Below are 16923 nucleotides of genomic sequence, written 5' to 3'. Positions count from 1 at the left end.
AATTGAGCAGAAGCTCTGCTGATATTCATCATCCAATCATGTGCAAGTAAAAATGCCTTTTTTTTTTTTTCCTTGCACGTGATTGGTTTTTATTGTCAAAGGGAAGCTTTACCTCATTCACTAAGCTCTTGAGCAACTGCACTTGCAAAGTGCACCGTCTATTTGCCTTTAGTAAACCCCGAAGTGTCATTTCTGTCCGCTGCCTCCTTCCTCTGCTATCAGCATGAGCCACTTCTGACAAGTTTTCCTGACACCAAGAGATAAAATGGTGACAGGGGAGGGAGCTCCAACACACAGCCTACGATTGGCAGTCTCAGCTCTGTTCCTGTGTGCTGTAGGAAAGGGGGGTCCCTCCCCTCCAATCAGCAATCAGAGTACTCCTCACTGATATCTACAGAGTTTAACTTCAGTTCTCCACCCCCCTCCCTGCTTTCTGAAAGCTCAGACAAGTTTTATAAATTCTGGACTTTGGATGGATGTAGAGGAGAGAGGGCTACAGATAAACAGGTACACCTTATGTAGGAGGATTTGTGTCATCTCTATGTATCACCTGAGGCCAGTCACTGCACGGGTAGGGGTTTACAACCACAGAGTCAAAAAGTGATTGAGTGATTCAACTTACCAGGATGATCCTAAATCTGGACTATCCTAAATCTGGACTATCCCTTTCAGATGGAGTGACCCTTTAAATCGCCCATTTCGCAAAGAGTCACTGCAGTATTGCCCGTAGCAACCTGCCCCACCCACATTTGTCCTTTCTTAAAGAAGGAAAGCTAACACCGGATTGGTTGTTCTTGGCAGCGCCTTCTACTGGTTTTCAACCAAATGGACTTTGAACCACTCTAGTGACTCCTGCTGGCCAATAGACAGCAATGACAGCATCAGCAGGCGCTCCATTGGCTGAGGCATTATTCGGCCTTTCCTGTAAATGATCGACATACAAATATTAAGTTGCACCATATTTATTTGTACTTTAAAAAAAAAAAAAATCACGCCGCATATTAAAAACCGCTAGAATTGGATGATTATTATCAGTCCGTCGTCCATTTTGTTCATCTGCTTCTTCGCTTTAGTCAGATACGAAGGAAAATTTATTTTTATACATCTTATGGTAAAAAAAAAAAAATGAAAAAGAAAACAAAGTAATATATAAAATATTTGGTGTGTGTATAAAGAGACGAACCTGCCGTGTCTTTAATACTCTCTGATTTCCTCTGCTATTGTATGTTTTGACGCTCTTTTACCGCCATTGCTGTTAAGGTGGCGTCCATCTTTGTAGCTTACAATTGTCTGTTGCTGTGTACCGTGGCCTACTCTGTTATTTTTACCCACGTTTGTGGTATCCACGAAGGCTGGTCCCCCGTTCTTATCGTTTGCCAAGTGCTAAGATATCCAATCATCAAATTCACTCTCTTCCCCGCCTATTTAGAGCAGGATTGGAGGAGTTTTGGACGTTCGATCACAGCATGGATTACTGCCCTTCGAAGACTCTCTTGCACTACCTCTTAAGTTCACAGCCGTGTATGGAACTGCAAAAAAAAGGCCATCCAAGCTTCGCGTTTATACCAAAATGTCATCGTGGGAAAGGATGTTGGACAGTCCCCAGGAACCTCTGTCCTAGACTTTTTACTTTGAAACAAAAAAAAAAAAAGCAGCTTTAAATATATCATACTCTGTCCCGAGGATTAGTGACCCGGGACCTCACAGCTGGAGGCTCCTTAGAGGTCGTAGCTTTAAAGATGACAGCTCTCTTGCTCATTTTTAGATCTGCAGAGGCCTCCACAAACCAATACAGATGTAGATTTCGGTGGCATCATGGAGAGTTTCTATATGGTGTTTTCTGTCACACTGCCAAATGGCATCAGTCCCTTTTCTCTGTCCTCGTTCTATTGTAATGTTGGAGAAAAAGAAAAAGCAGTCTTGTAGTTTCGGAGTCCTGAATGTTGGGAGTCTAAATGGTGATTATTCACATTTTTTGTTTGTTTAATGTTCTCTCCGCTATCAGAAGGTACCTGGGCTACTGTGATGGACTTCAATCTGAAGATAAAGTCCTAGAACCACAATGTTGTTTTATATATGACATGCACATACCCTTGATTAAGGTACACTGTATGGGCAAAGGGATGTGGACACCCATAAAATATCCATAAAGACGTGGTTTGATGGTTTGATGTGGAGGAACATGAGTCCCCTACACAAAGCCCCGACCTCAACCCTACTGAACATCTTGGGGATGAATTGGAATGAGCAAGGTCTTCTCATCCAAAATCTTCATAAAGATATGGTTTGGTGTGGAGGAACATGAGTGGCCTACAAAGAGCCCTGACCTCAACCCTACTGAACATCTTGGGGATGAATTGGAATGAGCAAGGCCTTCTCATCCAAAATTTTCATAAAGATATGGTTTGGTGTGGAGGAACATGAGTGGCCTACAAAGAGCCCTAACCTCAACCCTACTGAACATCTTGGGGATGAGTTGGAAGGAGCAAGGTCTTCTCATCCAAAATCTTCCTAAAGATATGATTTGGCGTGGAGGAACATGAGTGGCCTACAAAGAGCCCTGACCTCAACCCTACTGAACATCTTGGGGATGAGATGGAAGGAGCAAGGTCTTCTCATTCAACATCTTCATAAAGACATGGTTTGGTGTGGAGGAACATGAGTGGCCTACAAAGAGCCCTGATCTCAACCCTACTGAACATCTTGGGGATGAGATGGAAGGAGCAAGGTCTTCTCACTCAACATCTTCATAAAGACATGGTTTGGTGTATAGGAATACAAGTGGCCTACACAGAGCCCTGGCCCCTGACCTCAACCCTACTCAGCATCTTTGAAATAAAATAGAATGCCAGTTGTGATCCAGGTCTTCTCATCCAATAACAATACCCAATCTCACAAATGACTAGGCTTATTCATAAAGGTAGCGCTATAACTAAGCCTAATCCGGGTGAACCAAAACCATAAAGACATGGTTTGATAAGTTTGGTGTGGAGGAACATGAGTGGCCTACGCAGATCCCTGACCTTAACCCTACTAAACATCTTTGGGATGAATTGGAATGAGCAAGGTCTTTTCATTCAACATCTTCATAAAGACATGGTTTGGTGTGGAGGTAACAAGTGGCCTACACAGAGCCAACCTTACTGAAAACCTCTGCGGTGAATTGGAACATCAATTGTGAGCCAGGCATTCTCATCCAACGTCAATACCTGATCTCACAAATGTTCTTTTGGCTGATTGGGCTCACATTCCCACAGGCACACTCCAACATCTTCTAGAAGGCCTTTCCAAAAGGGTGTAGCTCTTATGGGAAGGGATTGGGGGGGAGTAAATTCAAATGAATGCCCATGGTTTTGAAATGGGACGGCCAACAGTTCCATCCATAAACCTTTGCCCATATAGTGTAGACAATGTGCAAGGATCGGGGCTGTCAGGCTTTCCTTGCTTCACTATAATTTACTGGAACAGGTAAGCAGCAAAAGAAGGTGAAGAAGTAACTTATTCAGGTCAATGACCCACAAAGTAGTGAAGGAAGGATAAGGATGACATCTTTGAAGCTTCCACCTCAAAAAAATACGTCAACAACAGCAGCTACCATTTTTCTGTACTGATGGGTTTTCATTAAAGGTCAACTCCATCCAAAACTAATGTGTCTGTTTTGGGTAGGTCCAGGTGAGTTGGATCCCTTTCAAGCTTTCTATATCAGCGAGTTATCTCTGTAGTAGTTTGTGCCTCTGCCCTGTCACAAGGCCATAATGAAGGTGTCAACCCCTCTCATCCGGTCTCCTCCTTTTTATTTTGTCCACATCAGCCTTTCTCAACCGTTTTAACGTGGAGGAACCCTTGAAATATCTTTCTGGTCTCAGGGAACCCCTGTTGATAATATCTACAACACATAGTACATTAGTGTGTTGGTCAAAAGGAAGAGTGTTCCTTACATTTAGGGTCAGAAGGAAGTACCCCCCTCTTATAGATAGCTAAAAAAAAACATTGGTGTCAGTGGTTACTCATCCGAGAGGCAGAAGTTGCTCATTGCTCAAGGAACCCCTAACAACCTCTGAGGAACCCTGTTTAAGAAAGTCTAGTCTGCATCAGAAAAGCATGACCAAATTATCTTGTTCTGTATTGGATGTTAGTAGGGGAGGACTGAACGTTTTAGTAGGAATAGGTTGTCCTTGGAGTTCTTGAGAGTTGCCACTCAACTGCAAAAAAAAAGTCAAATAGCAATATTGAGTCGAGTTACCATTTTTGAAGGCCATAGATGGTCGAGAACAAGATTTTTCTGGCTTTGCTGGTTCTGTATCATCAGGACATCAAACAATTCATATAAACACCTGGTTTAGACTCACTGAACCCTAGTGAGAATTTACAAACATTTTTTTGTAAATTCACACTAGGATTAAGTCTAAAGCAGGTTTTTATTTGAATTGTTTGATGTTCTGATGCAGTACCAGTGACTCCCCTAGCTTATCATAGGTATCTCAAGATTGGGACTTGGAGGATCTTTCTTTTGGTGGTTTTGTTTCAAGTATCATCAGGACCCAACCAAAGCTAATATGCAATGCCTCTGCAGTAATAGGATCATTAGGACTGGCTTTTGGCTACAGAATTGTTTAAACACCCTAAACTCTCCATTCACCCTACAGTCTGGCAGGACTGTCTTTGTACAACTTTTGAGTTTTTCCTAAAATCATGTAATATTAGCGTCTACCGTAACATCCTGTTCATTTATGTCCAGTTGGGCAGGCGCTCATGCTACATAGATGTTGGTAGATCTAAAGGAGATTTTACAATCAGATTGTAATATATTTGGTGAGTTTTTCTTACTCATAACTGTTCCTTATCCCTTTTAGTCAAAATCTGATTGTGGCCAAACCTTTTGTTTGTTTTTTAGTTGGTATAACCAGAGGGACCCTTGAAATAACTTTCTGGTCTCAGGAAACCCCTGCTAAAAATTACTATATCTACAACTCCTGATACATTAGTGGGATGGTCAGTGGAAGAATACTCCTTACATTGGGGGTCAGAGGGAAGAATGTCCCTTACATTGGTGGTCAGTGTGAAGAATGTCCCTTACATTGGGGGTCAGGGGAAGAATGTCCCTTACATTGGGGGTCAGTGGGAAGAATGTCCCTTAGATTGGGGGTCAGTGGGAAGAATGCACCTTACATTGGTGATCAGTGGGAAGAATGTCCCTTACATTGGTGGTCGGTGGGAAGAATGTCCCTTACATTGGTGGTCGGTGGGAAGAATGTCCCTTACATTGGAGGTTGGTGGGAAGAATGTCCCTTACATTGGGGGTCAGTGGGAAGAATGCCCCTTACATTGGGGGTCAGTGGGAAGAATGTCCCTTACATTGGTGATCAGTGGGAAGAATGTCCCTTACATTGGGGGTCAGTGGGAAGAATGTCCCTTACATTGGAGGTCAGAGGGAAGAATGTCCCTTACATTGGTGATCAGTGGGAAGAATGTCCCTTACATTGGTGGTCAGTGGGAAGAATGTCCCTTACATTGGTGGTCAGTGGGAAGAATGTCCCTTACATTGGAGGTCAGTGGGAAGAATGTCCCTTACATTGGTGATCAGTGGGAAGAATGTCCCTTACATTGGGGGTCAGTGGGAAGAATGTCCCTTACATTGGAGGTCAGAGGGAAGAATGTCCCTTACATTGGTGGTCAGTGTGAAGAATGTCCCTTACATTGGGGGTCAGGGGAAGAATGTCCCTTACATTGTGGGTCAGTGGGAAGAATGCTCATTACATTGGTGATCAGTGGGAAGAATGTCCCTTACATTGGTGGTCAGTGGGAAGAATGTCCCTTACATTGGAGGTCAGTGGGAAGAATGTCCCTTACATTGGTGGTCAGTGGGAAGAATGTCCCTTACATTGGGGGTCAGTGGGAAGAATGTCCCTTACATTGGGGGTCAGTGGGAAGAATGTCCCTTACATTGGTGTTCAATGGGATGAATGTCCCTTACATTGGGGGTCAGTGGGAAGAATGTCCCTTACATTGGGGTTCAGTGGGATGACTGCTCCTTACATTGGTGGTCAGTGGGAAGAATGTTCCTTACATTGGGGGTCAGTGGGAAGAATGTCCCTTACATTTGGGGTCAGTGGGAAAAATGTCCCTTACATTGGGGGTCAGTGGGAAGAATATCCCTTACATTGGAGGTCAGTGGGAAGAATGTCCCTTACATCGGTGATCAGTGGAAAGAATGTCCCTTACATTGGTTGTCAGTGGAATGATTTCCCCTTACATTGGGGATCAGTGGGAAGAATGTCCCTTACATTGGTGATCAGTGGGAAGATTTCCCCTTACATTGGGGGTCAGTGGGAAGAATGTCCCTTACATTGGGGGTCAGTGGGAAGAATGTCCCTTACATTGGTGATCAGTGGGAAGAATGTCCCTCATATTGGTGGTCAGTGGGAAGATTACCCCTTACATTGGTGGTCAGTGGGAAGAATGCTTCTTACACTTGTGGTCATTGGGAAGAATTCCCCCCTTACAGATAGCTAAAAAGATCTATGGTGTCAGTGGGAACGTATCTGAGAGGCAGACATTGCTCAGGGAACCCCTAGCAACCTCTGGAGGAACCCTAGCACTCTATGGAACCCTGGTTGAGAAACCCTGTTGCAAACTATGGGCCTGCTTTCACCAATATTTTATTTTGGCATCTGTGATCATTTAGTTTTCAGTGGCTACCACCAAGTTGTATCACATTACCTTCTTATATATAGCATTCTCTATGGCAATAAAGTCAGCACCAGATTTTTCAGATCCACCCAATGGCCTTCAGCAATACAAAACCAATTGATGTTGACTTTCTTCTTTGGTTCTCTACCATGTAGAACAAAGAGCTGGAGTCCAATGACACCATTGTTTCAGCGGTAGAGACATAACTTACTGCAGCAAAACCTCCACAACTGAGTCTCTAAAAGAAGCCCAAATGACATATTACCAGCACACCATATTGATGGATGGAGAAAGGACATTTAAGAAGTGATGTTTTGAGACCACTAGGGACCTCTTCCTTAGGCACCAGTGACTGTTACTGCTGCTTGAGGTCCTTACTGGCCTCCAAACGTCACTTCTAATGGATGACAGACAAATGTCCCCACTTCCTCTGAATATGTTGTGCTGATGATGTCATAGTATTTGGACTTTTGTTGTGACATCACCATCCGTCCCTTCACCTCACCACCCACAGAAGGTCTTCTACTGTATGGGCCAATCTATAAGAAGCCATGATGTGATGCGCACCTGAAATACAAGATTTGGATGGAGTTTACCATTAATGAGTCATAATTAATTACTCCTCATGTTGAGTCCTAATGAATTCTCTTCATCTTTTATGTCCTTTCTATCTATCAGAAGCAATTCTGTGTTGATCCCAGACATCCCAAGAGTACTATAGGGGTTGGGGAACCATCCAAGGTCAGCCGATCTCATAGAAGGGACTCTTTAAGAAGACTGCGGAGCCGAATTTGCCGCGTGGAAAGGATAGGTGTGTTCTTGTTGTGGGAGGCAGGGTCGTTGTGGCCCCGGCAGACATGGAGCTGTGTATCTTTGCATGCTAGTATCTCAATGTGTTATACGTCTAATCTGTGGCAGCTGTAATCATTCATTCAGATCAATGTCTGTTCTGTGATCTGTATCTGTGTCATAAAGGAAAAATTAATACAGAGGCCGTGTCTTGTCTTACTAATGACTATTACTAGAAATTCCCATCAAAACCCTATATACAGTTTGCACAACCTCCACGCAGTGGTGCCCCCAGGGCGAGCGGCTTTCCCTGGGGGCACTGCTCGAGGGGGAGGGGACCTGAAAAGAAGACCAAAACCATTACACAGTGCAGGTAAGTATGACATGTTTGGTAATTTAACTCCTTGGTGCCGGAGCCTCCTGGCCCTCTAAGGGGTTGGTGACACCAGGAGACGGGGTGGGGATTAGGGTCATGTGACATGATCGAAAAGCTCCCGACCCAAGCAGCATTTGGGACCTTTCCATGAGGCGCTGGTAAATGTGCCAGGAGCGTGCAGGGTGAGCGCTCTCGGCGCACGTTTTGCTTACATTGGGTACGCAAACATGCGGCTCCTCGGCACTAGGGCCCAGCCGCTAAAAGGCCACATATTTGCGTACGCTCGGCGCCAAGGAGTTTAAAAAAAAATTAAGTTTTAGCCACCAGTCACACCACTGCGATTTAAAATCACAAGATTTGTGTGCGATTTCTGAAGACTTTATTGCAACTTGTGAAGAAATGGTGAAATTTTGGCATTGATAATGAAAATAGGGCCGATCGCACCCAAAAATGTCTTTTATTTATGCATACTGAGCCATGGGGAGCAAATAAAAGAAATGGTTGTTTCAGTTAGCACAGTACGACGATACTTGGACAAAAATGGCCTGCATGGTCGAGTCGCCAGAAAGAAGCCTTTACTGCGCCAATGCCGCAAAAAAAAAGCCCGGTGAGGTGTGTCAAGGTCTTGTTTGACATATTGTAACCGGGCTTTTATGTGGCATTGGCGCAGTAAAGGCCTCTTTCATACAACTCAGGGGGCCCCTGTGTCCTCACCTACATTCAAACCACACCCAAAAAAGCCTATGAAACGTACCAGGGGCATCTCATGGAGCTCCCTACTGACCCCGGGCCCTGGGTGCCTGATTCCCGGAATGGTGAGTCCGCCCCTGCATGCAGCTCATTTTTGTTCATGTATCGTCGTAATCTCCAAACACGGAAAGGTTTCTTCACAGTAAGAGCTGTGAGAATGTGGAATAGACTCCCTCCAGAGTTGGTTGTGGCCAGCTCAGTGGATTGCTGGAGGAAAGTCCTGGATTCTTTCTTGGATACACAGAATATAACTGGATATAACATTTATAGGGAAAGCTGATCCAGGAAATATCCGATTGCCTCTCGGGGGATCAGGAAGGAATTTTTTCCCCTGCAGGAGCAAATTGGATCGTGCTTTGCTGGGTTTCTGCCTTTCTCTGGATCAACTGTGGGTGTAGGATTATAACTTTTTTTTTTTAATGGTTGAACTGGATGGACATTTGTCGTTTTTCAGCCAGACTAACTACTGTATGTATTGTGCTCCTTGAAACAACCACACCGTCTTTTTCCAGAGCCACCTGTATTTCTCCTGAGGTTGCCTGTGGGATTTTTTTTCTATATCCTGAACAATTCTGGCAGTTGTGGCTGTGATCTATCTTGGTCTACCTGACCTTGGCTTGGTATCAAGAGATCCTCGAGTTTTCCACTTCTTAAAGCGGAGTTCCACCCAAAAGGGGAAGTTCCACTTTAAAGATTGGTCCCCCGCTCCCCATTAAGGATTGGCACCTTTGGGGAGCAGGGAGGGGGGGCGGGTACCCAAATTTGACAGGTACCCGCTCCCACTTTCGCTGTGAATGCCTAGGCGATCGGAAGCGGAAGTTGTCCCCCCCCCTCCCTCCCCAAAGTCTTGTGTGACACGTGACAGGTCCCTGAAAACCACAGGACCATTCAGGAAGCGCAATGCATCTTGCGCATGCGCAGTGGGCACCCGGCTGTGAAGCCGCAAGCTGGCACAGCCTGGTGCCAAAACTGAAGATGCCGAAGCCTGGAATAGAGGATGGCCGGTGAAACGGGCTGCGGCAGGGGCAACGCGGGATCGTGGGACAGGTGAGTGGCTGTTTTAAAAAGCCAGCAGCTACAGTTTTTGTAGCTGCTGACTTATTTTTTTACAGAGTGAGTGGAACTCCGCTTTAATAAGTGATTGAACAGTACTGACCGGCATATTCAAGGCTTTGGATATCTCTTTATATCCTATTCCGTCTTTATAAAGTTCCATTACCTTGTTACGCAGGTCTTTTAACAGTTCTTTTCTGCTCCCCATGGCTCAGGACCTAGCCTGCTCAGCACATCCATGAGATCTAACAAATTCATTGACTATTTATACACAGACACTAATTTCAATGTAAAAAGTCACAGATGTGGGAAATTAACCCTTCATTGCCATTGTACCCCGTGTGTGTCTCTTTGTCTGTACCAAGGCCGGACATTCCAGGGGAGGGAAACTTTTGATCTGGCCATTCGGGGGATTTCTGTTATCAACAGGATTTTAAAAGGAGCCGAACAACGATGTGATAATAAATGGCTTCATGTCATCACCATCCTTCAACAAAAGACAGTTTCTGGCAGATCAGTCAGATTTTCAATATTAATGCCAAAATGTCACCATTTCTGCCCGGGAGGCGACCTTTTGAGTACAACGGAAAGACATCAACAAGTGTCTCCACCCACATCCCAGAATGCCAACATCCCTATAATAGCATATTCAACACAACCGGGAATTTGCAGGAATTTCAACTACTAGATAAGTAAACTACTAATTATATTTGTCACATGATACCAAAAAAGACATGAAAATGATACAAAGCTAATAAAAGATCTAGTGATCGCAGTACAACTTGGGTAACACGTTTTCATATTCCGACGCATTTCGAGATATTCTCTTCTAGGGAATTGAGAAGGTCCAGGTAGAACCCAACAGATCACAAGACATACAACTGATAAAAACACATCACACTGGAGGGGTGCACCTCCGTCACCTCCCAATGGGACCCGGAACGTCTCATTCAGCAAGGTCCACAGACACCAATTCTAGTATAATAAGGATGTTGGGGCCCAAGGTGGAATACACAGCTGGATAAGACAGATAGACTGGCCCAGGACCGGATCTTGCCTGTCTGATGTGGGAGTGCAATAAAAATGTCAGGGGGGCAGAGAATGGGAGGTCAGCAGGGCAGTGTACAGGGGTCAGCAGGGCAGTGTACAAGGGTCAGCAGGGCAGTGTACAGGGGTCAGTAGGGCAGTGTACAAGGGTCAACAGGGCAGTGTACAGGGGTCAGCAGGGCAGTGTACAGGGGTCAGCAGGGCAGTGTACAGGGGACAGCAGGGCAGTGTACCAGGGTCAGTAGGGCAGTGTACAGGGGTCAGCAGGGCAGTGTACCAGGGTCAGTAGGGCAGTGTACAGGGGTCAGTAGGGCAGTGTACAGGGGTCAGCAGGGCAGTGTACAGGGGACAGTAGGGCAGTGTACAGGGGTCAGCAGGGCAGTGTACAGGGGTCAGCAGGGCAGTGTACAGGGGTCAGCAGGGCAGTGTTACAGGGGTCAGTAGGGCAGTGTACAAGGGTCAGCAGGGCAGTGTACAGGGTCAGCATAACAGAGCACGGGACAGCAGAGCTGAAGACAAGAGTCACAACTGGCAGGGCAGAAGACAAGGGTCAGTGCTGGCAGGGCAGAGAACAGGAGTCCCTGCTGGCAGGGCAGAGGGCAGGGGACACAGCTGGCAGTGCAGAGGACAAGAGTCACTGCTGGTAGGGCAGAGGACAGGAGTCCCTGCTGGCAGAGCAGAGGGCAGGGGTCCCTGCTGGCAGGGCAGAGGGCAGGGGACACAACGGGCGGGCAGAGGACAGGGGACACAACGGGCAGAGGACAGGGATCACTGCTGGCAGGGCAGAGGACAGGGGGCACTGCTGGTAGGGCAGAGGACAGGGGGCACTGCTGGTAGGGCAGAGGACAGGAGTCACTGCTGGTAGGGCAGAGGACAGATGTCACAACTGGCAGGGCACTCAGCAGAGCTCCTGCTCCTATCTCTGCACTGCGCAAAGCCTGGGCACAGGCAGCAGAGCTCCTCTTCCCCACGCAGACAGCTTTGGCTTTGGAGGGCCTCAACTAAAATCTGGGGGGGGCATAGTCCACCCCAGCACCTCCCTAGATCTGGCCATGCATTGGACTAAGGTCACCCTCTCCAATAGGAGCTAGGAGCCCAAATAGCATGTTGTAGGGCAGTGGTTTCCAAACTGTGGCCCAGGGGAGGGATGCGGCACTTTGATGGCCCTTGGCCACCATTTCATTCACTGACACCAATAAAAGGCACTGTTCCTCCCAATGACACCAACAATGGGGCCCAATTACACTAATGATGGGGTGCAATTTCTACCAATGACACCAATGATGGGGTGCAATTCCTCTCAATGACACCAATGATGGGGGATTGTTTATGCCCATTGATCCTGGGACATTTTGTACTCCAGATGGCACAGTCCAGCCCCCCTAAAATCTGAAAGACAGTAAACTAGCCCTTTGTTTGGAAAGTTTGGAAATCCCTGCTATAGAGAGTTAGACCTCAAGAAAGTGCTGCTGACAGATGAGAACATGTGGGCTAACCTCCCCCAGGTGGACACAGCAAGTGGTCCGCTTAGAGTACATACATCCAATGTACACACAGGTACTGTATTCTCGGCAAAGAGCTCAATAGGAGTCCTGGTGGAATTCTGCACATCCGGGTATATAAAGGTATTTATAAAGATACCCCCAGATGAATGTGGCAGGGGCCGCTGAAGATGCACCTTTCTCTGTTTCGAAGACAAGATCTACAGTCATGGGGAGATCCTGCAACTGTTGTCCAACCTGCCTGGAACGGAACTTCTCACCAGCCAGAACTGTGGTGTAGCACTGGAACACAGTCAGCCTATCTACTTTGCACTTTAGTACCTCCCTAGTAGCTTCTAAAATAGATTGGTATAGAGTGGTATATAAACTACATTGTAATAAACAGGTTCAGTTACTAATATACAGCAATTTGACCACTACTTACATACTGAAGCACAGACCTGGGGATACATCTCTCTCAGAGACCCGAAGACAAGCTCGGCAGTCATGGGAAATGCTCCATCAATAACTCCGGACCCAGCCAGGAGCAGATACGTACCTCGTACCTCCCAACCTTTTGAGATGGAAATGAGGGACACCTATTAGCAAAAGTATGTAGACATAGGACACACCCCCTGCCACGCCCCCTTAACCACTTTGCCGCCAGGTCCGTAAATCGTATAGATCTGACAGCGCGGGGGGTGTTAATACAAAATCCGGGGCTGCAGACACCGGGATTGTGTCTAATACTGACAGGACCACTCCTGCCTGTCAGGTGGAAGCAGTCGGGGGGCTTTGGATTCAAGTCCATGTCTCCCAAAATCTGTATCCGGGTCCTCCAGTTCAGAATCTGTGTGTTTTGGGGAGATATGGACTTGAATTCGATGTATTCTGTTCCAAAGTTCCCCCCCCCAGGCACTCACCAAAGAAAAGAGCCCCCTCAGATGCCACACCAAACAAGGGCTTTTGGAGTGGACTGCAGGCTAGCCTCTAGCCTACTGACCATCGCCCTGGCATCTAAGGGAGTTTTTTTTGGTGGGTGCCTGGGGGGGGAACTTTGGAGCAGTTTACTTCAGATTCAAGTCCATGTCTCCCCGAAAGACACAGACTCTGAGAAGTGGGGGACCCAGATACAGATTTGGGAAGACATGGACTTGAATCCGAAGTAAACTACTCCAGAGGTCCCCTCCAGGCACCCATCAAGGGATAGAGTCCAGTCAGATGCCAGACCCAACCTGGACAGGGACCTTTGGAGGAGACTGCAGGCTAACCTCTAGCCTACTGACCATGGCCCTGGCATCTGAGGGGGCTCTATTCTTTGGTGGGTGCCTGGGGGGGGGGGGGGAACTTTGGAACCTTTGGGGTAGTTTACTTCAGTTTCAAATCCATGTCTTCCCGAAACACAGACTCTGAGAACTGGGGGACCCGGATACAGATTTGGGGAGACATGGACTTGAATCCAAAGTAAACTACTCCAGAGGTCCCCCCAGGCACCCACCAAAGAAAAGAGCCCCTTAAGATGAAAGGGCGATGGTCAGTAGGCAAGAGGCTAGCGTGCAGTCCCCTTCAAAAGCCGCTGTCCCAGTTGGGTCCATCACATCCGTTAATAATGATTTTAGTGTATTTTTGGGGGGTTGATATTTGAGGGTTTGCGGGGGGCCCTGTCAGGTAGGCGTCACCCTGTGATTTATAACAGCAGCCCTGCTTCCAATGGTTTCACAGATGCCCAAGGAGAAACCTGGGACACCACCATGTTGTTTTTACCACCTTGTGCCGCTCCTTTTCCAATGGGGACAATTGGGGTGCAAATGACCACCCTTATCCATACAGCCAAAGAGGCGCTTTCCAGGCCCAAGTAAATTTCAAAGTCGGATGACCTGCCGATTTCAGGTGCGATCTGCAAGAAATCCAACACAGATGTCTATGCAAATCGCACCAAAAGTAGCGCATGTACTACTTTCCAAATCGGTGCGGCTCCGGCCAAGTCGGGACCAGACCCATATGACCGCTGTAATTGCAGACAATAGGGTGCGACTTGCCATGCGATTTGCGTGATTTCTACAGACTTTATTTTCTAAGTCATTGGTCACACTGCTGCGATTTAAAATCACACGATTTGTGTGCAATTTCATTCAAATTCATTATAGACTTTATTGCTACTTGGGAGGTTTTCAACTATTTCTTGCAATTTGCATTATATTCTATGTCTGTGAAATCCTAACAAAAACTGCAGAAAAAGTCACGCAAGAACGACTTTAGAAATCACTCTGCAGCAAATCGCACGTGTCAAGACACTGGCAATCACTGGATGCGATTTCAGGTGCGATTTCAATTCGCAAATTGCACCTGAAATCGCACCAGAGTGGCTGGGCACTTATTGCTACTTGTGAAGATTTTTAATGATTTCTCGACATTTGCAGTGCGATTTCCATTCTATTCTATGGATGCGAAATCGCAACTAAACTGCCGAAAAAGTCACGCAAGAACTACTTTAGAAATTGTGCCGCAGCAAATCGCACGTGTGAACACACTGATATTTATATTCATTAGATGCGATCTCAGGTGCGATTTCAATTCACAAAATCGCACCTGAAATTGCACCGGTGTGGCCGGGCATCAAATCAGCCCCCACTGTATGCGGCCAGCAGCCACTGTCAAATTGTACAAATCTGTATAAATCAATGGCAGGCGCCACTGCTGACCCTAGACGGATGCCTCCAGAGTTGGCGTTTTTGCAGCATTTTGGCTGCGGGTAATTGTCTGGTCCCCCTGCAACCACTGTAGCGCAGAGCATTGCTGCTTCCAGAATGCAGCAAATTAGCCGCAGATGTTCGGCCGTCTGCATGCACGGATCGCAAAGTCTGTCTTTTCCCTTTAAGCCCGGGTTCACACTGAGGCGGTGCGCAATTCGTAGCATTTTATGCATCAGAATCGCACCCCGTTCATGCGAACCTCTGCGGGTGTGACTGTTAACACCCTGAAAGTGGTCAGCAAAATGTGCAGAATGCGATCGCATAGGTGTGACTAGGTGTGAATAGGTGTGACTACCCCTGCAATCCCATTCTAGTGTGTGCAAAATGTACGGCTCTGATCGCACCGCACACAAATCGCATGTGATCTGCAGGGAATGCGGTGCGGTTCCCATGCGACTCATATACAATATACCGCATCATATCTATGTGAACCCGGGCTTGGGCTCCCGGCGCTGCTGATTGGTGGCTGCGCACTATGGGACGCGACAGTGATAAATAGGAGCATGCATGAGCCTTGGCTGGTCGCCCTCCTCCTCTGGGCTGCACCTGACCAATTAGAAGCTGCTCTCCGGCAGGTGTGAGCATTGCATTAACCCCTGCGCTGCTGGCTTGCTGCAGGCAGGGGCCCCTGGGCTGGGGGAGGGGGGAGTTGGGTGCCTGGCCAGGAATGAAGGGGTTAATACAAAAAGCTGTGCAATAAGGGAGGAGATGAGTATGTCTCCTGTGCTGCAGGTAGTCAGAGGATCCCATGTAGTCAGAGGGTGGCGTGTGCAGCCAGAGGCTCCCGTGTGGTCAGAGGGTGTCGGTGTCGTGTGCAGCCAGAGGATCCCGTGTGGTCAGAGGGTGTCGTGTGCAGCCAGAGGATCCCATGTAGTCAGAGGGTGTCGTGTGCTGCATGTAGTTGGGGAATCCCGTGTAGTCAGAGGGTGTCGTGTGCAGCCAGAGGATCCCGTGTAGTCAGAGGGTGGCGTGTGCAGCCAGAGGATCCCGTGTAGTCAGAGGGTGGCGTGTGCAGCCAGAGGATCCTGTGTAGTCAGAGGATCCCGTGTGGTCAGAGGGTGTCGTGTGCAGCCAGAGGATCCCGTGTAGTCAGAGGGTGTTGTGTGCTGCATGTAGTTGGGGAATCCCGTGTAGTCGGAGGGTGTCGTGTGCAGCGTGTAGTCGGAAGGGTGTCGGGCAGATTTGCTGGTGATAGAAAGTGAAGGTAGATCGGTCCCCCTGTTTCCTCCATCGATGTATCTATTTAACATTTGATCATGCTAGGCACGTCTGTGGTCCTCCCCGGAACCTTCCCGTGCGTTTTGCGTTGTACTGACGCTAGGCGCCAGCCGTGCGTAGTTGCTGATATGATGAGGAGGCTTCAATAAAGTCTATGGGCACAAGTCGGATAGAAGTTGCCTTGAAGTAGCACAGGAACAGGGGTGGACTGACCATTTGGAAACTCGGGCACTGCCCGAGGGCCCGGGGTCAGTAGGGGGCCCCCTTTTTCATAGGCTTTTTTGTTTGGGCAAGGACACAGGGGCCCCATGATCCCCTATTGCCCGGGGGGTCCATGAGTTGTCAGTCCACCCCTGCACAGGAACTTTTTCTGAAGTCGGAGCGACTAGCGACTTCAGTCATGCTAATGAACGCTCTCATTGACTGACATGGGATGCTACATGTCATGCGACTTGGGGGGGGTCTCACAAGTTGGATCCCATGTCGCAGCAATGTGAATCGATCCTTGGCCACTGATATACTGCCCTCTGAAAAGTGATCCGCGGTAGACTGCTTTTTGAAGGACAATACATTTTACTGCAAACGTGAATCCGTAAAGTAGATCTAATTTTTTTTTTTTTTTCTTCTTGGGGGGGGGGGGGTTTGGGTAGAGTTGATCCTGGTACACAACATTGAGAACATAAGATGAATGATCATCTGCATTGTGTGGGGGGGGTTTTTTGTTTGTTTGTTTTTGGGGGGGGGGGGTATTTTTGTTTTGAGGTTT

Source organism: Staurois parvus, unplaced genomic scaffold (assembly GCF_062004578.1).
Source record: "Staurois parvus isolate SC_StPar_1 unplaced genomic scaffold, SC_StPar_1.0 ptg000584l, whole genome shotgun sequence".
NCBI classification, from domain to species: Eukaryota; Metazoa; Chordata; class Amphibia; order Anura; family Ranidae; genus Staurois; species Staurois parvus.
This window is presented reverse-complemented; position numbering follows the sequence as displayed.